The sequence below is a fragment of the Kogia breviceps genome, chromosome 4, assembly GCF_026419965.1.
Source record: "Kogia breviceps isolate mKogBre1 chromosome 4, mKogBre1 haplotype 1, whole genome shotgun sequence".
Lineage (NCBI taxonomy): Eukaryota > Metazoa > Chordata > Mammalia > Artiodactyla > Physeteridae > Kogia > Kogia breviceps.
The window spans coordinates 145213407-145240153 of NC_081313.1; the positions used below are offsets into that span (position 1 = coordinate 145213407).

At 39.0% G+C, this 26747-nt stretch overlaps 1 long non-coding RNA gene across 1 annotated transcript; it reads left to right on the forward strand.

The window, feature by feature from the left end:
• Positions 1-28: 28 nt before the first annotated feature.
• On the forward strand, positions 29-26498 carry LOC131755516 (uncharacterized). The gene is made up of 3 exons (XR_009335479.2): positions 29-514; positions 7229-7326; positions 23714-26498. It is a non-coding gene; the product is annotated as an uncharacterized lncRNA (long non-coding RNA).
• Positions 26499-26747: the final 249 nt, after the last annotated feature.

Consider the following 26747-nt stretch of genomic DNA (forward strand, 5'->3'; position numbering starts at 1 on the left):
TGACAGCGGCGCCACGCCCAAAGTGTCTAACGCTGGACGCCGGATAAATGCTCGTGATTCAGAGGTTTGCTTCTTGTTGGCTTTCGGTGAGCTTTAGGTCTTCGCGTTTCTCTGTTGTAAGGTAGCGAGCTAGGTTCCAGTAGAGATATTTCTAGGATTCGTTCACCTGAAAACAGAAAATCTCTTTTTTTTAGGGGGGGTAGGGCAGTTAAAGATGTCAATGTTAAATCAGCCCTTCCCTACTTTGGGGGCATTGTCTCTGCACGTAATTTACAATATTTTATAGTTTCCAAAGGGTTTTCACGTCATTGTCTCATTGAAAACTCCCTGAGACGGTGACGTATGGGCAGGAGTCAGTTTAACCCGTTTTTTTTTTTAATAAAAATTATCGTCAGAGAGGACATGGACTGAAAAAAAATGCACAACTTGGAAGTTGAGAATTATGTTTTATTCAGCGCTCTTGCTGAGGACTTGAGCCCGGGAGACAGCATCTCCGAGGGACTGTTCTGAAGAGGTAAGGGAGGAACCAAGATATGTAGGATATTTTGCAAAAGAAAACAAAAACAAAACGCAAAACAAAAACAGGTAGTCGAACATGAAAATATTACTGCTGTTTAAAGAAAAAACAGACAGGTAAAATTAGTGACTTTAGCTCTTTTTTATGTATGAGAAGATGTGAGAATCTGGGCTTATTGAAATCATTCCTTTGATATGTACCGTAAGTGTCTAGGGTCTGTAATCCTGTTTTTCTCCATCCTGAATCCCCTTAGGGTGCACCTTCAGGGATAGCTGCAGTGATTGATGGCTTGACGGCCACACCATTCTTTGTTAACTGAAATGGCAGGCAGCATTATATGTCTACATAGGTAATTTCTCAGTGTCACACAGCTAGACAGAAACCCAGATTTTTACCCTCCAAATCCCGAGTTCTTGCCCCTAAGTACAGGTAACCCTTGAATATCTCTGGGATTAGGGGCCAAAAATTCACTTATAATTTTACAGTAGGCCCTCCATATTGCAGTCCCCATCTGCAGGTTCAACCAACCTTAGAGTACTCACTCTGTGACCTTGAGATGTCAGCTCCAAACCTTGGGTTTGTTAGGTAAAAATGGACATCATTGTGGTACCTGCATAGCAAACCACTGCAGAATTTAGGGGCTAACACAAATAATTTGTTATTTGTGTTAGTCAACTCACAGAAGTGACTTGACTGGGCTTAGCTGGGAAGTTCTAGATTGGGGTTTCATGCATTGGAAGTTCGATGTCAGCTGAGACTTTAGTTAACTTCGGACTCCAATGGAAGTTATATTGTAGGCAATTTAAGCTGTAAGCCCTCTAGGGGCTCAGCTAGAACTATCCACCAGAGCGCCTACACATGGTCTTCTCCCTCTGGTTTGGATCTCTCAGGGCAAATTGCTGGGTTCTGATAAGGGAACACTCGGAAATAGAGCAGAAAGTGAGCTGTTCCAAGCAATACAGGAGGAAGCTCAAGGACAGGACTTCATATGATCTAGCCTTGGGAGTAGAAGTTAACTTCTGTCACATTTTGTTGATCAAGGAATCTCCCCAGATTCAAGGGGAGATAGGGAAGATTTCTCCTCTTAATTGAAGGAGTAGCAAAGAATTTATGGCCATCTTTAATTTACCATGCTACCTCATTTGTTTGTTTTTAACTGTTTGTTCTTAGAGGGATGTATGTAGATTTTTTTTAGCACATGCATCAAAAAGGAAGGCTGGTAGCCCCACCAGTACAGTCTTAAGTCTGTACATGAATGATTCTTTACATGATTTCTTTTTAATTGGGGTAAAATACACATAACACAGTTTACCATTTTAACCAATTTTAAGTGCACGGTGGCATTAAGTACCTCATTGGCATTAAGAATATTTACATTGTTGTGCAACTGCCCTGCCATCCACCTCCAGAATTTTTTCATCTTCCCTAATTGAAATTCTATGCCCGCTAAGTAACAACCCCCACCTGCCCACCACAGCCCCTGGCAAACACCGTTCTACTCCCTGTACTTCATATAAGTGGACTTGTACAATATTTGTCCCTGTTTGGCTTTTTTCACTTAGCGTAATGTTTTTAAGGTTCATCCATGCTGTAGCATGTGTCAGGCTTTTCTTTTTAAGGCTGAATAATATTGCATTGTATGCATACATATATCATGTTTTGTTTGTTCGTTCATCCATCAGTGGACATTTGGGTTGCTTCCCAAACGTCTGTTGTGAATAGACATTTGTGAATAATGCTTCAGGTAATATTAGTGTGCAGATATCTCTTCTAGATACAACTTTCCATTCTTTTGGATATATACCCCAAAGTGGGATTGCTAGATCATATGGTAATTTTTAATTTTTCCATAGCAGTTGCACCATTTCACAATCTCACCAACAGTGCAAGAGTTCCAGTTTCTCTACCACCTTTCTCTCATTTGTGTTTTGTGAGGTAATATTTGTAATCCACTTAAAGAGTGCCTGGCACACAGCAAATATTCCACAAAGGTTAGCTGTTACTGTTTGATTCTTCAGAAGCCTCTTCTTCCTTCTTCTCAGCAGTGTTTGAAATTGCAAGGGGTGAATTCTTAGCATGTGATATTCTTAGCATGAAGTTCACTTTCAAAAGCATCATAAATTTTCCCAAGTTACATAAGGAAATGCTGTGAAAGGATGTTGTACGTAGGTATGTGCATAGGGAATCGAAGTTTCAAAACGAAACACAAGGTGGTAGATTAGGCACGCACACACACACGCGCGCACACACACACACACACACACAAAAGAAAAAAAGAAAAGAAAAAGCTGCATAGGAGGCTTTTATAAACATGAAGTCGGAGTGAGCATAAAGGAACAAGGCCCTTGTTTTTTTGTTGGTTTTTTTTTTTTTTTTTTTTGTGGTACGCGGGCCTCTCACCGTTGTGGCCTCTCCCGTTGCGGAGCGCAGGCTCCGGACGCACAGGCTCAGCGGCCATGGCTCACGGGCCCAGCCGCTCCGCGGCATGTGGGATCTTCCCGGACCGGGGCACGAAACCGTATCCCCTGCATCGGCAGGCGGATTCTCAACCACTGCGCCACCAGGGAAGCCCAAGGCCCTTGTTTTTCATTTTTAATTTGGACCATACTGTTCAAGATCAAGGTTATGTCCCAAGAAAGTGAAAAGATTTAGAATGAAACTTCAGAAACTCAAAAAGCTTTCTTTTAAATAATTAGCTTTGGTACTTCCCTGGAGGTCCAATGGTTAAGACTCCGTGCTTCCGCTGCAGGGGGCACGGGTTCCATCCCTGGTCGGAGAACTAAGATCCTGCGTGGTGCGGCAGAAAAAAATAACAAATAAATAAATAAATAGCCTTACTGTGTTTTCCCTGTCACTGCATCTAGTGCTGATCTTTTAGCCTGATCTCTATAGAGGTGTGAGAGTAAATAAGTTATTTTTTTAGAAAAAAAATTGTTTGAAATGCCAAGAGCTATTTACCATCAGCCAACGTTTACTAAGAGACTACATGGGACCTGGGAATATGTTAGTGCTGCAGAGATAACTAGGAAACAGTGTCTGCTCCTAGGCGATCTGGGAGACATCATCTACAAGAACACTTAAGTGAAATTTGGGAAATCCTGGCACAGTGGAATGTCAGGATGCCCAAGCAGCACAGGAGACACTGAGTGAGTCCAGGCGCTATGCAGCTACACTTGAAATAGTAATTACAAACACCCTCTTCAGCTCACTTTTCCTTCCCCCATGAGCTTCTCTGTCACTACTTCTTAATTGTGTCTCTGTATCATCATCCTGGCTCTAGTGTCTCTCTTGCAAATTCTTAATGTTTTGTATTTTTTTAATCACAGTGTCTCTCTACCAACCATTTTAAATACATGATTATATTTAATCCCTATGAACTCTGTAAGTATCGCTTGCCCCATCTTACAGGTAATGTAACTCAGGTTCAGAGAGGTTAAGTATTTTGCTAAAGCTCACACAGCCAATAAATAAAGAGAATCATTGTGAAATTTTCCCTGTCTTCAAAACCCATATTCCTCCTGTGCAATCTTGTAATTTTTCCTCCAAATAACAATTTGATTAATCTTCCTAAAGCACACTGGGTAATGTGTCAATGGCTCATTTTTTCTTCAACTTTAAACCTTAAAGTATACATTTGTAACTTTTTAATCAGACTTCCAAGGCCCAGTATTCACTGGTTGCAGCCTACCATTTCAATCTCATTTTGCTTCACAAACATCATGTCCTATGTGCACACAGAACTCACTGTTTCCCCTCATATACCCTATGACTCTCCTGACCTTGACTGAATGAGCAAGTTGCCCCCCCATAAGTATAAGGTGAATCAACCTAATCCATCTGTTACAAGGAAAGAAATGGAAAGTGCTGGTGAACTGGGCCCAGCTAGGTGAGCCCAATACTGAGATGGAAACTGTTCTTCCTTAAATTCCAAAAGTAGCAGGTAGAAAGCAGTTGTAGTTTTCAAAAGCTGGTTGCATTTTGAGCCTGACATGGTTCATTAATTCATTCAACAAATATTTTGGGGATGAGGCATTGGACTAGGTGCAAGGGAACAATTATGATAAGTGGATATGTTTCTACCTGCAGTTTGGTAAAGGGAGACAATCAAATAAACATCCGGGTGAATCAGTTTCTCAAACATAAATGGGGGTGGGGGAGTGGGCACACAGTTAAGTTTAGTTGAATGAAGGGATTAAGGAAAGGACAAATACACTCAGTTTTTTCTTTTAAGCACTTCAGTTGTTTAACAAAAAACCTTCACAAGTAAATGTTACAACTCTATTCAATTAAACATAAATATGGCAAGTGACAACTTTTCAAAATGCTAATAACATTTACAGTCTTAATAAAATTTTTATTCTCTTAAAATTAAAATTCTAAATTTAAATAAATAATTAAAAATTTCAAGTTGGAATCATAAGAGTCATCCATCATATTCTTTACTATGCTATATTTTCTTAAAATATAAATATTTTAAATTACAATTATTTGTAGACTGTTTCTTAACCCAAACTACCATATAGATGTGATTAATTCCTCATTTCTGTGCTTATGTTTAATCTTTTGGAGGTTATAAGACACTTAAAAAATTCAATTCCCTGTACTGGGGGATTGCAGTTGCGTATTGATGGGGTGGTAGCTAAGCCCCATGATTTACCTTCGTCCCTCCCCCAACCCTTTTCCTTTTGGCTCTCGAGCTATGACAATGCCTGCCTGGGGTGGTAGCAGCCATTATATCATCATGTAGATGGAGTCTGTATGGGAGATGATGAAACCAGCATGTAATGAAATTCATAAACTACCAGAGGGCAGAGGTGGAGAGTAAGACTCCTGGCATTGCTTAAGTCTGGTGATACTGCAATGCTTGAATTAAGACCCACCTTGGATCCTCCTAATCACATGAACCCACACAATTCTTGTTTGACCTAAATTTCGGTTAGATTTCATCACTCTTAACCAGAATAGTCCTAATATATTTCCTATGCTATGTTAGCCATTAATCTCTATTATCCCAAACGTTCAGAAAACATCTGTTACCCTGAATAGCCTTGAAAGTGCTTGAGGAATGAAGGAAGATGGGGAGAGTCTAACCTGCACCAAAGTGGTGGAGAATGAGGTGTCAGTATTAAAAGGTGAAATGAGGGGCTGATGGAGAACTCTGCAAAATTAGGGATACGGAGCAAGAAGTAACCATGAGAACATAAATGACCTGGGGTGTTCTGAATTTGGGAGGACACCAGACTGCCCATGGTTTGTGGGCCAGGATGTCAAATGATTTTGTATTATGAAAGTGTATTTTCCAGAAGCTTTAGCTCTCTGGGTGACATTTCCTTGCCATCTACCAAGATAGTAAAGTGTTTCAGCTCCTGGGAGTACCATAACTTATTATGATACAAATAGGCTAAATAGTTAAGTGTGGTAAAGGCAGAAAAATAGCAGGGGATTGAGCTCTGAGCAGGCCTGAGGACAGCCTCAGATTCAGAGGAGGGAAAAATGGCATCCAGAAAGGGTAGTGTCAATGCATGTTGTTTTTGCTTGACTTCTTTCATTTCTCCTGGCAATAGTGCCTCAATATTCCTTTGGGGAGCAGTTCTTTATCCTCTTCTAGTCCACATAGCAGGGCTGCCTCACTCCTGGCTCCACTTGTAAATCAGCCCATTTCAATTTCAGTAATAGTTAAGCATGCTTGTAGGACTAAAGACTGATTCAGCAGTCTTATCCTAACTAGTCTAATAAGCTTCAAATCTTTTGTTTTGAGAAAGGAAAGTTCTCTTCTACTGAAGTTGTAACTCTAGAACTTCCAATGTCTACCACTGCGATGGGAACGGGATGGGGTGGTCAAAGCCTGAGAATGAAGACAACCTCGAGGAGAGCATGGATGGATCCAAAACATGGAGAGAGAGAGATTCTGGCAACATTTTTTGAGATTCCATATCTAGCCATGCCTGAATTCAGAGATTCCTCTGGACTTTTCAAGCACAGGTGCCATGGAAATCCTCCCTGCCTGCCCCACTTCGCTTCACATCCCCCCAGCCCCCTTTTTAAAAATTCAGTCACTGAGTTGGATTTTCTTTTGGAGGTTATTCTTTCAAAGAAGTTCAATATGCTACATGTAGTTTCCGCACTAGAGGTGTAGCTACACCTCACTCATTGTACCAGGAGCAAGCCTTCAGAGAGGTAATACTGGCAGGCAGGCATTTGTTGTTAGACCTGTTGGGACGGTGCAGGGTCCCAGCCACAGAGGTCACATTGCTGATAGGGCCCTTGTCTTAGAAGACCTGGGAGAGCAGTCATGTTACCAAGTCCAAGCTCATACTTCTCACTGCATGACAGGCAAAAAAATCAAGAGATGAGGTGTTGGGGCAAGGAATAGCAACTTTATTGGGGAAGCCAGGAGACCTAGAAGATGGTGGACTAGTGTCCCAAAGAACCATTTTACCCATTCAAGCCTCTTGTATACGAAAAGGGGAGGGAGTGTGACTGGTTGTTGCAAACTTCTTGGTGCCAGAATCCTTTGTGCTTCCAGCTGTCCACATAGGTCAGGTCACAATGTACCTGTAAACTTCTAACAAGCCAATGTTATTCTCTGTTCTGCAACTTTTTATTTCTATACAAATGAAAAGTCTTATACCTTTAAAGGTCAAGCTTGGAAGGCAGAGCCTTGAGAATGGGCTATCATGTACATTTCAGGTTTTTTCTTCTCTGTTACAGTCAGATGACCAAGGCAAGGAAATGGAATAGGACCAGAGTGCCAGGTGAAGACTTCATCTCAAGAACAGTGAAGCTTCCTTAGTCTTAAAAAGAAAAAGGTAAGGGCAGGAATGGCAGATAGATTTTGTCATCCATGCCAAATCTGATAGACACAGCATGCTTGGATTGCTATGTTGAGAAAGATTTTTGAAACCATATTCAGCTCAGTGGAGTATGCTGACATTGATTATGGATATCTGGTGTGGGCATGGAGGGAAGCAGGAGGGTTGGATGTGATAGATACTTTCCATCTATGGGTAAGATGTTTCTCAGTAGGAGTACTATTGGCGTTTTGGATGGGTCCCTTCTTTACTGTGTGGGACTGTCCAGTGCATTGCAGGGCCTTCACCCACTGAATGCTAGTAGTACCACTCCAGTCACTGTGACGAGCAAAAATCAAATCCCAACATATTTTTAAACGCTTCTTACGAGAACAGTACTGCTCTACTTGAAAATCATTAGATTTGACTAAGAGTGACTTGACTTGGACTCACCTGAGAATTGATCTAGAGCTTCTTAAGTTCTTCAAGACTAACAGGAAAAAAATGAGGATTTTTCTTTTAGAACCTGAGAACAGACTTGTTACCAGTAGTGGATAGGAATTGAAAATGGAGATAGGAATGAAGAGTCTCTAGTCAAGGGAAGAAGATGCTTATAAGGACAGGAAGTCAGGTAAAACCTGACAGCTGGTGATTAATATGTCATCCCTGGTTGGGGAAAGGGTAGAGGGAGCCTCAGCTATTAGGGAAGGGGTATCCCATTAAACATCAGTGTTATTTGGGGTACGCCCATCCCACCTTAGCGTTCCATTGTCTTTAGGTGTTTCCTTAGGTCAGGAGTGTTGTCTTTATATGACAGTTCTCAGGGAGCTGCCCCCTAGTTTGTACCTCTGAATCCACTGAACAATATCAACCACATTAAATTATTTTTGGAACAAGTTAGCATATAAGCCAATGAATGAATAAATAAATGAATAAACTATTCCCTACCCCTTAATTTAAGAGTTCAAGTATCACCTATTTTCATATTCTTTATACCCCTGTCAGTGCCCCTGCAGAGAGAAGTGAGAAAAGAGGGTTTGACCAACAGGCTTGGTATTGTTGCCACTTTCAAGTTTTGCATTTGTCAAAGACCATGAGGAGCACTTTAGTTGGACAAATTGGGTTGTATTATTCATCACCGTGAGCGAGAACACGCATGGAAGCCATAGGGTATCTCAGTAAAAGGATACTAGGAAGGATTTACTGTAGGATTTGGGATTGTTAGGTTGACTTAGGGAAATTTTAAGGAAGACTGGCTTTGCCCTGGATTGGATGCTTTTAGGAAGTGAGAGTAATTCTATGATTTGGTATCTTAAAAAGTCTTATTTAGAAGGAGGGAAGAATAGCCACAGGCTAAAGTTCTAATTGGTAAAGAAGCAACAGTCACTCATATTAGCCTAGATAGGGGATGTTTGGTAGTTTGGATAATGTTTATGTTTTGCCTGTGTTCAGGCATAATTATGGAGTATTATTGTCTTTGTCTTGATTCATCATGGTTGCAGAGCAGCTTTGTTGGATGTTAATGTTTTGTGAAATTGTTTATGTTAAACAGGAGAACATCAAGGCCTAGCTGTGAGTAGAAGGCCAAACTATAGCAATGCCATGGTCAGCTCCTGGATGTCATGGGTTGCTTGTCTCTTTCTCACATTTTATTATATTTTTAAAATCATATTTTCTTGCTCCCTCATTGGATTGTAAACTGCACAAGGGCACAGACTTATTTTGATTACCATTGAGGACCCAGAATCTAGCCAAGTCTCTCAGTTTCATAAGTCCTTAAAGAATATTTACTGAATAAATGAATGAATTGTCCAGTTAGCCTACCAGACTGTGAGTTGCTTAAACTCGGGGGTCACTTCCTACTCAGCTCTGTATTTCTAGAAACAAACAAAATTCTGGTGCATCTCATTAAATATATCTTGAGTTAAACAGGAGATTTCCATAGGATAAGATTTATTGATTTTTTAAAAATAAGAAAATATAATGAATTCCGCTTTTTGAAGGAAAGATGATGCTTGATTTAAATCGGTTCACTCATGACGAACAAAGGAAAATCAGTTCACATTCAAGATTTTTTGGCCTTCTGACATTTTCCACTGTGTTGAATTGTAAGAGTAAGGTGCAAAGCTCTAAGAGAAATTGATATAAATATTTAGTGACAATTTGTATGAAATACAACCTTTCTTCCTTCTACTCTGGCTGTACTATTATAGGGATTTTAAGCAAAAACAGGTCTTGATTTGTAAACTCTTAACTTACAAATAACCCGGAACTGCAAAGATTTGCCTCTCCCCTCAATGCTCCCTTCACTCTGGAGACCCCTCTACTTTGTAATCATGGTGAAATATTATTAGAGCTTTTAGCAAATGTATAAATTTGTATGTGAAGTAGGGGGAAGGGAAAACAATGACTCCCTGAAGAACCATGGGAAAATCTTTTCACTTTTCTGAACCGGAATTTTCTTATTTGTAAAATCACCACAATTATGGTCATTTTGGGTACCTACTGAGATAGACTCTTTGAAGCTCATAGTGAAAGTGCTCTATGAACTACAAACAGGGAGGATTCATATTGTGGGGCAGCAAAGAGCATAGTGGTCAAGAAAAAGATAAATACAGCAGTGTGGAAAACCTAAGTGAAAATATTTGTCTTCAGCAGAAATGTAATAACAACAGTAAGCCAATTACTACATTTTGTGATAAATTATAGTCAGTGGACTTCTGTTATTGCATTTTTCTTGAAAAAGTGGTCCATTAAAAAAAAAGTAACAGTAGCCACATAGGAAATAAAAAACATTGTTCATCTGTAAATACTTCCTATTTGACTTGGGCAAAGCAATTAACTTTGGAGTCTTTTCTTACTATGTATAAAAAGGGAATAATCTTATCCCTGCCTACCATGCAGTATTGGTATGGGTTTCATAGGTGCCCTGTTTAGGAAAGTACTTTCTAAACTCTAGCAGGCTGTTAATTATATACCTGTATTACTTATAGTAATAGCCAGAGAGTAATAGTATCTTATTCTTTTTTTTTTCACTTTACCTGCACCTAGCACAGTGTCTGGAACTTACTAGGTGTTTATTAAAGCTTCATGAAACAAATGGATAAATAATGAGAGATTGTTTTAAAAAATTCTAAGTCTCTGGCCAAATACAAGATTCTAATCAAGATAATGTGAAGTTAAGTTGAGGCCTCTGAATGTTAGATTTCTGGAATTGTTTCTTGGTTTCTCCCCTCATGAGCTATGAGATCTTGAATAAGTCCCTAATTTCTCCAAACCTCAATTATAAAATGGGAGTTAATACCAATACCTACTTCATAGGATTGTTTTGAACGTTGAATGAGATAATTCCTATGTAGCATCAAGCACAGTGCCTGACATATAATAAACATTAAATTAAAGTCAGGTGTATTTATAAGTTTTCAAAAGATCCCCATCATGTAGTCTCTTTAATATTTTATATTTTGGTATATATGTAATAAATATATTTTCAAAAGTCTGATCATACTGTATACATCATTTTATATCCTTACATTTTCTCTTTTTTAACTAAACATTGTATCATGATTGTTTTTAGAAAACTTAATGTGTAAAGTCTAGTGGGACTTTTTAAAAATCATATATGGCTTAAAAAGGATGAGCCTTTAAGCAAAATGTTCAGCCAGAGAGTTTTGGTGTTCTCAAGCAGATCAACCTTCTGACTGCCCCAGGATGCAGAAAGAAAGTATCAGACAGAACCTGAACTGGAGCCTGAAGGATGGAGGCGCATGTGTTGTCAGCGTAAAAGTGTGCTTGACCCCCTCATCTTATTATGTACATGCCCTGGCCTCACGTTTGGAATGCCTTCATAATCTGAAAAGAAAGAAACTATAGGCTAAAGAAGATACTGTGAAAGTTGGAATCTCAAATAATTCTTATGTGTGAAATCTCTGAAACTGTTGGGCATGAGAAGCAGAATGGATTTCTCAACTGGCCTGGGGCAAGAAGAAGATTCTCATGACATAGGTGTACTAAACATCAGGGAGAGGCATGGACAAGGATATTTAAGTGGCAGTACCACCCTGAGAAAAGGAGCAGATTTAATTTGAGAAAACTGTACTTCCCTTCAGTCCTGTTACTGTCTTTGGAGATGCTAAGAACTATTTGGGAAATGAAAACCTTGGAATATACTAAATTTCCTGCCAGTAAATTCAGAGGTCACTGGGTTATCTACATTTTTAGCATTACCATAAGCAGTGACACATTTCCTTCTCTGTTAGGAACTATTAATTACAGATATAAATTATTGAAACCAACCATCTATTGTTAGAATACTTACTTTTCCCTTGTATGTTACTCTTAGAACTATTATGCTAAACAGAGCTGTACATTATTCTTTGACAACACCTTTAATACTTTCTGTAGCACCCACAGTAGCCAAAACAATTTGAGAAAGAACAAAGTTGAAGAATCCACCTTCCTAATTTCAAAACTTACTGCAAAGCTACAGAAATCAAGACAGTGTGGTACTGGTATAAGGATAGACATATAGACAAATGGAATAGAATTTAGAGTCCAGACATAAACCCTTATATTTATGGTCAATTGATTTTTTTCAACAATGATGTTAAGACACTTCAGTGGGAAAGAGTAATCTTCAACAAATGGTGTGGAGACAACTGGATATCCACATACCAAAAGTGAAGTTGGATCCTCTACCTCATACCATATACCAAAATTAACTCAAAATGGGTCAAAGAGATAAGTGTAAGAGTTAAAATTATAAAACTCTTGGAAGAAAACACAGGAGTAAATCTCTATGACCTTGGGTTAAGCAACTGTTTCTTAGATATGACAGTAAAAGCACAAGCAACAGATAGATAAATTGGACTTCATCAAAATGAAAATCTTTTGTGCTTCATAGGACACCATCAATAAATGAAAAGACAACCCACAAAATGGGAGAAAATATTTGCAAATCTATATCTGATTATATACAAGTTCCTTGTATCCAAAATGTGTAAAGAACTCTTACAACTCAACAATAAAAAAGCAAATAATCTGATTAAAAAGTCAGCAAAGAGTTTGGATAGAAATTTATCCAAAGAAGATATACAAATGGCTAGTCAGTCCATGAAAAAATATTAAATATCATTTCTCACTAGAGAAATTCAAATTATAACCATGAGATGCCACTTCACATCCACTAAGATGGTTGTCATAAAAAAGATGGACAATAACAGATGTTGGTGAGGTTGGGGAGAAATTGGAACTCTCACACATTGCAGGTGAGATTGTAAAATGTTGCAGCTGCTTTGGATAATAGTTTGACAATCTGGTGAAATGTTAGACATAGAGTTACTATATGACTCACAAATTCCACTCCTAGATACATACCCAAGAGAATGAAAAGATATGTCCACACAAAACCTTGTATATGAATATTCACAACATATTATTTATAATAGCCAAAAAGTATATACAACTCAATGTCCATTAATGGACAAATGGATAAAAACAATGTGGTATAGCCATACAGTGGAATATTACTCAGCCATAAAAAAGCATAAATAACTGATACATTGTACAACATGGATGAACCTTGATAACCTTATGCTGAAGGAAAGAAGTCGGAAACAAAAAGCCACATATTGTATGATTCCATTTATATTGATTGTCTAGAATAGGCAAATCCATAAAGGCAGAAAATAAACTGGTGATTCCCAGGTACTGGGGGGATGGTAGAATGGATACAGGTTTATTTTTGATGAAAATTATTCTGAAGTTAGATAGTGGTGTTGGTTTCACAACTCTGTGAATATACTAAAACCTGTATTATATACTTCAACAGAGTAATATTCATCCTGCTTTTAAACTAAAACCCTAAGGATAAATTCTTAGCCCTGAGAAGTTACTTTTCATTTCCCTGAAACCTTGGGATCCTAGGATAGTGGGTAGACAGTAAGTGTGAAGAAAGGATGGAAGTGAAGAGCTAGTAATAAATTTGGGAGAAGGGCTAGCAATCATCTCTACAGTTTCTCTTCCCTCTAAGGAATGTCGGTGTGTTCCATGGGATTATCATGAGCACTCCCTTGGAGGCCTGTAAGGTGAGGTTTTGAGATTGTCTGGAAGATACTGCTGTACTGGCTGAAGATGACTATGATATAGGTTTTATGGTCTGAGTGAAGGAAGGACTTGGTAAATATGGAAGGAGAACTAGGGGCTAGATATGAAAGCCTGTTGACTGTAAGATGATAACTATTCTGGTCTGTCCAAGACTGTCCTGTTTTAGCACTCAAAGTTTTGCATCCCGGGAAAACCCTTAGTCTCAGGCAAACTGGGACAGTTTGCTTCTAGTTAGAAGCAACATAACAAGGACACTGATGGTCTCCTGTGTGACAGGTATTATGCTAGGCTCCCTTTATGGATTATCTTTTTCAGTTCTCACGGCCAACCTCTCAGGTAATTACTGAGGTTAATTATCATCCTAGATCATAGTTTAAATAGAAGAGCTGAAATTCCAATTCAGGTCAATAAGGATCGGTCTTCACTCTTAACCATACTCTCAATTCTGAGAGATTGAGTCCATACAACAAGTGACAAAACTTAAAAAAAAAAAAAACCTATAAAGAGTTAAGTTTAAAAATGCTTTTTATACCCATTATCACTTTCATTCTCCCCAAGAACTCATTCATTCAATAAGTATTTACGGTGCTTGTGAGGTACTAGATGTTGTGCTAAGTATTATGAATAAATCAAAAACCTGCCTTCTGACTTCATGGAGCTTAAAATTAGGAAATAAAGAAATAGAAAAAAGGGGACTTCCCTGGTAGTGCAGTGGTTAAGAATCCTCCTGCCAATGCAGGGGACATGGGTTTGAGCCCTGGTCCGGGAAGATCCCACATGCTGCAGAGCAACTAAGCCCGTGTGCCACAACTACTGAGCCTGCGCTCTAGAGCCAGTGAGCCACAACTACTGAAGCCCACGCACCACAGCTACTGAAGCCCGTGCGCCTAGAGCCCATGCTCTGCAACAAGAGAAGCCACTGCAACGAGAAGCCCGCGCACCACAACAGAGAGTAGCCCCCGCTCGCTGCAACTAGAGAAAGCCTGTGTGCAGCAACGAAGACCCAAAAAGCAGCCAAAAATAAGTAAATAATTAATTAATTAAAAAAAGAAATAGAAAATAAAGTGTGAGTTATAAGAATTATGAAGGAAACAAAGCATATTAACATGGAAAATGTCAGAGATATATCTGTGTTAGGTAGGATGGTCAGGGAAGGCATCTGTGAGGAAGAGATATATAGGCTGAAACCTAAATGAAGAGGAAGAACTAGCCCTATGAAAATCATAGGGAAAACATTCTTATGTTTGTCCAAAGGTCTTGAAGCAGGAAAGAGCTTTGTGCATTTGAAAGTATTAGGAAAGAAGAGTCAGTGTGGTCAGAGCATATTTAGCAAGTGAAGCAGTAAATATAATCTAATATTTGTAAATAAGAACTCAAGGTTTGGAGAAGTTATGAGATTTCCCAGTATCACTTAACCACAAGGGCAGGGCTCAACCCAGGATCTTCTAAGTACTGAGACATGTTGCTTTAATTGTTATCTTGAAAAGGGCGATTTGTCTATGATTTTCAAACATTTTAGGAACAAAACCTTTTTCACATAAAACCTCATATTGAAACCTAATGTTCAACACTGATAGAGGGAGGCTTCTCTGCTAGAATTGGAGGTGGGACTCAAAATCTCACTTGTTTAGTCCCTGTTACCCCACGCCCCTTGGATTCAACCAGCAGAACTGAAACTCCAATGACGCTGTTTTCAGTTTAGAGGATCACATCTTAAGGAGTTCACACACATTTTCCAAAATGTGTAGAAGTGTTATCAGTCAGCTACACATTAGATTCTCAAAAGACGGTTCTGTTTGGGGATTGAGGTTTTCACTTACATGTTCGCAAAGCAGTACACGCAGGAGTTAGAATATGTAACATTATTAGAAGCACATAATGGGCTGACTCTTATGGAGCATATGTGTTTCCGTTGTATAGCCTTCTTTTGATAATGATGGCACGAAATGTCCTAAAACAAAACTCAGAGGTCAGACTCTCTACCCAGCATGATCTCTTAATGGCTTCTAATATAAGTTCTTGGGTGTTTTGTACAGAGAGGAGATAATGATCAAATATGTCTTCTTTTAGACTTCAAACATGAAAACTCTTAAATTCAGCAGTCAGAGTCTTTGGAATTTTCTCTCTGAAAGGCAGCTAAGGCTGTTAAGCCCTAATCCTTGACTATTTTGTATCTGTAACTTCTTAGAAGGGAAGTAGATTATTCTGGGAAGTGGCAATAATGACTATAACCATTGTCCAGGTGCCTCTGGAGTCATTTTAGTTCATCAAAATCCACCCTCCTTTAACTCTTGTGCCTGGATTGGGCTACCCTGTGTGGTCCCACTCTGGCACTGGCTATAGTTCAGTCTTTTGGGGATTGGGAAGCTGCAATAGTGAGGGAAGAAGCAACCAGGTTCAGATTTTACCAGTATCTCCCCCGTTTTATCTTGATTTCTTCAATACTACCAGAGTTGGAGTAAGCTGGTCTTAGAGGAACTTGAGTGACAGAATAATTTGTCTGTAGGCAACAGGGAGACTTGGAAAGTTCATGAGAACTGTGTAATGAGCAGATTAGGAATGAGCTGCCACAATTCCCTACTCCGTAGGTTCAGATCACAGTCTATCCATATATCCAGTTTTTTAGCCTACTGCCCTGTGTACAAAACTTCAGTGGCCCCCATTACTTAGAGTAATGTTTCTCAGATTTCAGTCACTCGGTTCATGATTCCTTCTGAATTCATATGCCATCTTTCTTTAATTGGCTGCCTCTTTAAACTTGACTAATCACCTTAGATTGGTCCTAAGCATGAATATCCATGATATCTTGAATTTGAAGTTGTACTTACAATTTTTCTAACACACATTTTAAAAAGCTATAATTATTGCAGTAAAAGATATTCATTGGCTTATTAACTAAAATCATCACTAATACTATAAGAAGGTACTCAAATCACTCTTTGGGAAATAATGTTTTTGTCTCTTATCTCGTCTTTTAATGATTAAGCCCATATGGTTTGTTTCGGAAGGATTTACTGAAGAATTGATTCTTTAGTGTGTTCCTAAAGAAGGAAAATGACTTCTAAAATTGGATATAAGTATAGAACGAAGGATAATTTAATTAGAGGGAATTACAGTACAATGACAGACTGGAATAGCAGGGACCCCAAAATGGTTTAAGTTAGCTAGAACCTAAAGTGAGAGAAGGGGAGTTCTCCTTTTACGGACAAAGAGGCTGGGTCAAGGAGGATATGCAAAAAGTTTACCCTACTGTAGTAGGAATCCTCCTTTAAGGAGGGCAGCGTCTCAATCAGATTTGCATTTTAGTAGGCCCATTCTTATGGTTGTGGAGGAGATTTGTGCAGGGATTCACAGACTTTTCCTATTAAGATCCAGGTAGTAGATATTTTCCAATTAAAAGACATACTACACTCTCTGTTGCTCAGCTTTGTTGTTGAAAGCAGCCAGAGACAGTATGTAAACAAATGAGTGTGCCTGTGTTCCAATAAAATTCTATTTTCAAAAAGTGGTGGCCATGGTTTGCCAACCCCTGGGTCAAACTAAGTGCAAGGAAATCGTTAGATGGCTCTTGAAATAATATGGGCAAAAAGTCAGAAGGGTTTGAATGAAAGCATCAGCAACGAATTTAGAGGGAAAAAAGTTATTACAAACAAAAATTAGGAGCTTTAATTGCTAGCAGTAGATAAGGAGGTGAAGGAGCATAAGAGACAGGGATGAATCCTGGTTTTCCTCAGTATTTATTTTGACAGAGATGTTTAGCTTGAGCCATATAAATTGCCATTGTGTAGCTCAAAAATGGTCAAATATTAGCAGTTTTATATGGTTTAATATGGTTCGACCTAATAGAAATACTACAAGCTTAGGATTGTAAAATCATTCTTATGCAGGAAGTAGCCAACTTACCTTATATGCAATGTTACCAAAAATATCTGGAAAAAAAATTCAGTAAAAGGATCAAAAAAATGTAGTGTTGAGATGTGAACAGCTACTTTGCCCATTAAGTAACCTCATGTAAATTAATAACCATGAAAATCATAGAAAAATATGTGGCTTCTTCACACAAGGTTTGTCTGACCAGGCCTGATTCCCAAACACTGTTTCCTTCCCCTCCTCATGCCTGACACACAGTGTGCCACCTGAGAATTCAGCCTTAGCCCATTCTAGCTTTAATGCTGATCTTGAGCAGGAGAGATTTAAACTCTGGGACTCAACATATCATCCACTGCTGGGCAGCTCACACATTGTCTAGACCCATTTTAGAGACAAGTCTAGTTCTTGATAGTCGCCCTGGCTACCTGCTGACAGAACTCTTAGATACCTGCCTTCATATATATATATATATATATTTTTTATTTCCTGTCTTGAATATACTCTTTCCAAATTCTGTATGTTTCTAAGGAAGCGTCTTCCTTTGTTGGCCTCTGTGTCAACAACTGCTTACCCAAACTAGTAACGGTTCCTATTACTTTCATCCTTTATGTCTACCTCACAGCCTTGACTTCTTTCAGCTCTGAAGCTGAAACTTCTCTTTGCCTCCCCCTCTATCTGTGCCATCTTGCCAGCAGATTGTTTCACATCACGGACTTCCCTTATTGGTGTCATTTTGCCAGACTTACTTAGGAAGAGCTGAGCCCTCTCTTGAGATTTGGTAACATCGGGTTGTGCTGTAATAGTAAGCCATGTCAGAAACTGACCCTGCTTTGTGTAGAAGGCCTTTGTGTGTGTGCACACACACAGCACAAGTGTGTGGGGGTGTCTGGCTGGTGGGCAAGTATCAGGAAGAAGAGGGAGGAGAGAGGAAATTGATTATCAAGTCAGAGACTGACTATCAAATGTTCGTTGTACATTTTAGGGATCATCCCTTAAAATATCTTGAGTCTGAACCTCTCTGTGGCAGAATTCTTGGGATATTCAAAAATGGACTCAACCACCAATAATCATTTTAGTTGAGGTAGTGAATTCGTTAACTCCAAGAGAAATGTCAAAATTTCAAAAATCCCAACATCTAGAAGTCAGTTATCATTGGCTGGTTACTTCCCATAGAAGATCAAATGTTTACTCCCTCCCTGAGGTTCTGTGATACATCCTTACATGAGAAATAGCCAATAGCCAAGACAGCCACAGAGAAAGGTTTCATCTTTTCCTTAAAGAACAATATGATTCATCCACGGGAGTTCCTTCAGTTGAAAGTTCATAGCAAATCCTCAAAGGCTCAGTTCTGTTGATGATCTGAGAGCTGTGGCCCCATTATGAGAACCTTAGAATCCATTATGAAGTCACTTTGTGAATAACTGTTTACATATGACACTGAGGGCAAAGTCATCCTGTCACTAAAGAACAAGACTTCCAGGTAAAATATTTCCTTCTTAACAGGCTTTGGAGCTGAGGCTTTGACAGCATGATATAACTTTGTTTTGTTTGATTGTTAAATTATTATTCAGTTCCATAGAAGTATATATATATATATTTTAACTAGCAAGAAGAAACAAATGTGAAAAAGATGAACTTAGAATGAGTAATTTTGGGAAACTTTTAAAAAATTTACGTCTGCCTTCAACACCTGCTCCCCTCAACCCAAATATTCTGATTCAGTAGGTCTAGAGTGTGACTCAGACATATAACACACACACACACCCACACACATTTAAACTGCATAGTAGAATCTGATTCACCTCTTTAATTGAGAACCAAGGATTAGGAGACTATAATTCTCTACTAAAGAGTTGATTTTGGGGGTCCTTTCCTCTCTTACTTCCTAAAGGCAATTGTTCTGTTTTGTTAGAGCAATCTCCTTTTTAAAAATATTGAAATATTGTTGATTTATAATATTGTATTTTTTCAGGCATACAGCAAAGTGATTCAGTTATTTTTATATATATATATATATATATATATATATATATATATATATATATATATATATATATATATATGTTCAGATTACTTTCCATTATGGGTTAATACAAGATATTGGATATAGTTCCCTGTGTTACACAGTAAATCCTCTTTGCTTATCTATTTTATGTATAGTAGTTTGTATCTGTTAATCCCATACTCCCAATTTATTCCTCTTCACCTCACTTTTCCCTTTGGTAACCATAAGTTTGTTTTCTATATCTGTGAGTCTGTTTCTGTCTTGTAGATAAATTCATTTGTATTATGTTTTAGATTCCACATATAAGTGATATCATATAATATTTGTTTTTGTCTGACTTCAATTAGTGTTATATTCTCTAGGTCCATCCTTGTTGCTGCAAATGGCAATATTTCATTCTTTTTTATGGCTGAGGAATATTCCATTGTATATATATACCTTCTTAAACCAATCGTCTCTTGATGGGCATTTGGGTTCCATGTCTTGGCTATTGTAAATAGTGCTGCTGTTAATATTGGGGTACATGTATCTTTTCAAATTAGAATTTTCATCTTTTCTGGTATATGCCCAAGAGTGGGATTGCTGGATCATATCATTGCTCTATTTTTAGTTTTTAAGGAACCTCCATATGTTTTACATAGTGGCTGCACCAGTTTACATTCTCACCAATAGTGTAGGAGGGTTGCCTTTTCTCCACACCCTCTCCAGCATTTATTTTTTGTAGACTTTTTGATGATAGCCATTCTGATCAGTGTGAAGTGATGCCTCATTGTGGTTTTGATTTGCATTTCTCTAATAATTAGCAATGTTGAGCATTTTTTCATGTGCTATGTTGGCCATCTGTATGTCTTCTTTGGAGAAATGTCTATTTAGGTCTTCTCATTTTTTTTGATTGGGTTGCTTGTTGTTTTGATATAGAGTTGCATGAGCTGTTTGTATATTTTGGAGCATTAACCCCTTGTCAGTCGCATTGTTTGCAAATGTTTTCTCCCATTCTGTAGGTTGTTTTTTCACTTTTTTGGTTTCCTTTGCTGTGCAAAAGCTTTTAAGTTTGATTAGGTCCCATTTGTTTATTTTTTACTTTTAGTTCTTTTGTCTTGGGAGATATAAGAAAATACTGCTATGATTTATGTCAGAGAATGTTTAGCTTTTGTCTCTTCTAGGAGTTTTAGGCTGTTGTGTCTTATATTTAGGTTTTTAAACCATATTGAGTTTATTTTTGTGTACGTTTGGAAGTGCTTTAATTTCATTGATTTACATGAGGCTGTCCAGCTTTACCAACACCACTTGCTGAAGAGACTGTCTTTTCACCATTGTATATTATCTCCTTTGTTGTAGGTTAATTAACTGTAGTCATGTGGGTTTATTTCTGGGCACTCTATTTTGTTCCATTGATCTATATGTCTGTTTTTGTGCCAATACAATGTTGCTTTGATTACTGTAGCTTTGTAGTACTGTCTGAAGTATGGGAGGGGGTTATGCCTCCAGCCTTGTTCTTTTTCCCCAGGATTGCTTTGGCAATTCTGGGTCTTTTGTGGTTCCATATAAATTTTAGGATTATTTGTTCTAGTTCTATGAAAAATGTAATGGGTTTTTTGATAGGGGTTACATTAAATCTGTAGATTGCTTTTAGTTATATGGCCATTTTAACAATATTAATTCTTCTAATCCAAGAGCATAGGTTAGCTTTCCATTTCTTTGAGTCATCTTTAGTTTCCTTTATCAATGTGTTATAGTTTTCAACGTACACGTCTTTCAACTCTTTGGTTAAGTTTATTCCTATATATTTTAGTTTTTTGACATGCTTTTAAATGGGACTTTTTTTTTAACTTTCTGATATTTCATTTTTGGTGTAAAGAAATGCAATAGATTTCTTTATATTAATCTTCTACCTTGTTGAATTCATTTACTAGTTCTAAGACTATTTGTGTGGAGTCTTTAGGGTTCTCTATTTAGAATATCATGTCATCTGAAAATAGTGTCGTTTTTACCTCTTCCTTTCCAATTTGAATACCTCTAAGTTCCTTTTATTTGTCTGATAGTTGTGGCTAGGACTTCGACATTATGTTGAATAGAGTGATGAAAGTGGGCATTCTTGTCTTGTTCCAGAATTTAGTGGGAAAGCTTTCAGCTTTTCACCGTTGAGTATTATGTTGGCTGTGAAATTGTCATAAGTGGCTTTTATTGTGTTGACATATGTTCCCTCTATACCTACTTTGGTGAGAGTTTTTAGCATAAATGGATGTTGAATTTTATCAAATGCTTTTTCTGCTTCTGTTGAGGTGATCATATGCTTTTTATCTTTTCTTTTGTTAATGTGGTGCATCACATTGTTTGATTTGCATATGTTAAAACATCCTTGTGACCCTGGAATGAACCTAAATTTATCATAGTGTATGATCCTTTTTATGTATTGTTGGATTGGTTTGCTAATATTTTGCTGAGGATTTTTTCATCTGTATTCATTGAAGATATTGGCCTATAATTTTCTTTTTTTGTAGTGTCTTTGGTTTTGGTATCAGGGTAATGGTGGCTTCATAGAGTGAATTTGGAAGTGTTTCCTCCTCGTTAATCTTTTGTAAGTGTTTGAGAAGGATCAGTATAACTTCTTTTTGTTTGGTAGAATTCCCCAATGAAGCTGTCCGATCTTGGACTTCTGTTTGTGGAGATGTTTTTTTAAATTACAGATTCTATTTCATGTCTAGTGATTGGTCTGTTCAAATTATCTGTTTATTCTTGACTCAATTTTAGCAGGCTGTAAGCTTCTAGAATCTTGTGCATTTCTTCTGGGTTGTCCAATTTTTTGAAATACAACTATTCATAGTATTCTCTTACGATTTTCTATGGTATCATTTGTTATTTCTCCTCTTTTACTTCTTATTTTGTTTATTTGGGTCCCCTGTGTTTTTCTTTTTTTTTTTTTTAACATCTTTATTTGAGTATAACTGTTTTACAATAGTGTGTTAGTTTCTCCTTTACAACAACGTGAATCAGTTATACATATACATATGTTCCCATAACTCTTCCCTCTTGTGTCACCCTCCCTCCCACCCTCCCTATCCCACCCCTCTAGGTGGTCACAAAGCACAGAGGTGAACTCCCTGTGCTATGCTGCAGCTTCCCACTAGCTATCTAATTTACATTTGGTAGTGTGTATATGTCCCTGCCACTCTCTCACATCGTCACAGCTTACCCTTCCCCCTTCCCATATCCTCAAGTCCATGCTCTAGTAGGTCTGTGTTTTATTCCCATCCTACCACTAATCTCTTCATGACATTTTTTTTTTTTAGATTCCATATATATGTGTTAGCATATGGTATTTGTTTTTATATTACTCAGCCATAAAAAGAAATGAAACTGAGTTATTTGTAATGAGGTGGATAGACCTGGAGTCTGTCATACAGAGTGAAGTAAGTCAGAAGGATAAAAACAAATACCCTGTGTTTTTCTTGGTGAGGCTGGTTGGAGGTTTTTTATCTTGTTTGTCCTTTCAAAAAAACAGCTTTTGGTTCTACTGATCTTTTCTATTGTTTTTTTAATCTGTATTTATCTCCTCTCTGATCTTTATTATTTCCTTCATTCTGCTGACTTTGAGTTTTGTGTGTTCTTTTTCTAATTCTCTTAGGTGGTAGGTTAGGTTGTTTATTTGCGATATTCTTATTTCTTTTTTTTTTCAACATTACTTTTATTTAAAATGAGGCCATATTTTCCTATTATAAAAAGAGAGTTTAACCAGAACTGTCAGTTTTCTCATCTGTAAAACAAGAGCACTGAATCAGCTGCCTATATTCATTCGGAACTCAATTCTTTATCGTATGATCACTAAGGTTCTCCCTAAATCTAATATACTAAGGTTCTAAGGAAAGGAAAATATATTACTAACGACATGTTTTGATTTTTATTTCTTAGAGTTCAAATGTCCACCATTCACCTTGGTCTAAGCTTAAGGAACCATTCAAGGGGATACAATGCAGATGGGAGGGGAAAACAGAACCCTCACACAAGCTGTGCCGTGTTGCAGTCAGGCTTCTATTTGAAAAATAATCTTCTTTATAGCTTTAAAGTGATAACTTTGTACTGGCAATGCTTCTTGTTTCAAATGGATTTTCTCTGGCTCTTCCTGAACACTTTCTGAGGAATCATCGACCTCTTTGATTTCTGAGGAGGAAGGACTCTCTACTGTCACAGCCACAGGAAATTCTGATGGACCTTTGTTAACATAGTTAAGTCTCTCTCTCTCAGAACTAGCCCAGTTAGCTCCATGTTCCTTAGTGCACCCGATGCACTTACACAGCATTTATGAGCTTTACACAACTGGAAGGTCACATCTTTATTTCTTATCTCAGGAACATGACTTCTGTAAACTTTATTTCTGTCACAACACCTGAATGGGATGCAAAGAATAATCTGACTTCTCTTCACCAGGGGATGAGTTGAACTGTCCTTGCAGAAGAGATAACAGATGGTGTGAACCCCAGATCCTACTGCATAGCACGGGGAGCTCTACTCCATATCCTGTAACAAACTGTACGGGAAAAGAATCTGTCTTGCCAAGCCATGGCTGGAAGAAGTTATGGATACAGATCAGGGGCAGACGGTGCTCAGGAGCGGCGCCCAGTCCACCCCGCGGAGGCAGTCGGCGTTAAGTCCAGCAGGCCCTCCCGCAGGGAAACACACACGGCGGGCAGAGGCTCTGAGTACTGCAACGCGCACACGTCCTCAGAGCGCGAGAAGAGGTCGGCCGCACTGTCCCGGCCCAGCTTCACCGAGTGATCATGGCCCAACCGCAGCCTCGGGGACGCTGGCTGCGGACACTATGCCCACACCTGCCTGGGGGCCCCAGCTCGCCTCCCAGCCCCTCGGGCGCCCACTGCCCGGTGGCTGCGGCCCCGCAGCGTGCCCAGGACCGGCATTGCAGCCAGAAAACATAGGGGCACGGGCCCCAGCTAGGCCGGCCCCTCGATGCCGCACTCCGGAGCCCCCGCGTGGCCTGTTGTTGGTGCCAACATCAACGTCCTCCATGCCGCGGGGCTGGGGTTTAAGCCCTATGAGAAACAGTTATCTACTGTGGCCCTGAAGGGGTGTTTTTATGTGGGATTGTCCCTGCGTAGACTGTGAGTTGAATATTTTTGGCGCCAGTGCTGTTTTTGGTATAGATGCCAGCCACGTCTTTCCTCAGAGTGCGCTGTCTGTTATCCCCTTAATAGGGGCTGTGATGGTGTTGTGGTGTCCAGAGCCTGCACTGGATGTTCAGTGGGGCCTCCTCTTTGCTCTGTGCCTGTCACAGCCCTGTTGGGGGCCCTTTTGGCAGTCTTTGCACAGCTAGACTGAGTCCTCTCCCAGGGCCCATCTTCCCAAGATTCAGTGCCTAGGTGCAGTTTGTACCAGCAGCTCTGCCCAGTGTGCATTTTGGACTGGGAAGTGTGGCAAGGAGGCAGCTGTCAGTGCTGTTCTCTCTCCACCCTGATTGCTAGCAAGCCAGCAATGCGCACTCCTAATGAGCAGAGTCCAGATCCCTCCTGCCCTTCTATCTGTCTTGGTGGACCTCCCAGCAGGCAAGGGGGCCTCCCAGGGTGAGGGACCACTTGTGTGGACCTTGCATCCTTTACAGATCCCTCCTAGGGACACTAGTCCCATCCCGATGACCCCCCTTTTTTGACCCCCTTTTTTTTTGCCATTATACTCTGTTACATGGGGATCTTTCCTGCAGCTTTCGTTATATAAGAGATCTTCTGCCTCCCAGTTTCTGTGAGAATTGTTCCATGTGTATATATATTTTTGATGTGTTTGTTGGGGGAAGGTGAGGTCCACGTCCTCCTACTCTGCCATCTTTATCCTTTCCTAGAGTGTTCTCTTTACCGTTTATTATTACCATACCCATTCCTACTTCCCTGTTTATAGCATCCGCCATCTCATATTTAACATAAAACATATTAAATAAATAACCAGGGTGCATGCATGGGGACTCAAGTCCATTATATGTGATTTCTGTTATAATACGTGGCTTGTATAACAAGGCAGCGTCCTGCAGATCATGAATAAGCAGTAATTCTGTGCTGAAGGTTGTGTTATGACCAAGTGCAATAGGGCTTAATTCATATTGTTACCAAAACAAACATATGAGAAAATCAGGCCTAACTCCTAAGGAAAGAAGTCTTATTTTAAGAATACCATCAGTTCTCAGATTTCCCCAGGATGTCCCACTGGGGAATTTGACTCCAAAGCTCATCAACTTAACCACTCTATTATTTAGCATTTTGGCTCAACATAAAGAGTTCATTGAGGACAAGGATGATCTTACCATTGCATCTTGGGCCCCTAGCCCAGCGCCTGGCATATGAGTGGTTAAAAGATAGTGAGCAAACAATTTTCTGAATCTTCAAGATGCCTAACAGTGACACAGGCTGCCTTAGGGAGGCCTGAATTCCCCATCTTCAGGGCTATCCAGACAGGAGTAAAAGTTGAATAATGATCTCTCAGAGATATGGAATCAGATTCCTCTCTGAATGGAAAAATTAAAGGTCTTTGATCTTTTTCAAGTACTGAGATTCTGCGATTCTGTGATTTCTTGATAGTCATAAAAATGCATTTTCACAGTGCCAGGCAACTGTGAGGTGACAATATCTGAGAATTCTTTGGGCAGAAGATAGTCATGGGGCTGCTTTTGTCTGGGGCATGGCTGGGGCGGTGCTGAAAGGGAGATACACACTGAAGACAGATGGAAAGCAAAGACAAAGGGACAGGAGGCAGTTGCTATTTTCATTTGCTTGAGGTGACCAGGGGCAGTGAGGTAAAGTCAAGACAGGTGACCTAGCAGTGTCAGCCAAGTCTCCTGTACTTGCATTATTTTCATAATTCATCTTGATTATTAAATCATCTCTTAGTGATTTGAGATGGTAAAAGCATGCAAGAAGTTTTTGCCAAGCTGGGAGAAGGCTTCATTTAGGAAAACAAAGCTTACAGCCAGAAAGTAGAAATAGGAATACAAGACTCAAACTTCTCAGGGATACCGCATATACTGCTGGTCTGTTTGTGACCACCTAGAGGGGTGGGAGGGAAGGAGACGTAAGAGAGAAGAGATATGGGAACATATGTATATGTATAACTGATTCACTTTGTTATAAAGCAGAAACTAACACACCATTGTAAAGCAATTATACCCCAATAAAGATGTTTAAAATAAATGAATAAATAAATATTATGAAAATAATGACTGCAAAGGCAGGCATTTAAAAAATAAATAAATAAAATCAAATACTTAAGACCAGAAGAGCTTCTTCAAACTAACAGCCATAATAAATGTAGATTCTCCCTGATATTATAATTAATGACAAGGTCTTACAGAGTCCAAAGGAGTCAGCTTTACTCGTATGCTACCTGTGTTCCGGTAGCACCTAATGGTGTTCCAAGCATATTCTAATAACAACAACAGGAACAATAGCAACGACGTTTATAAGTT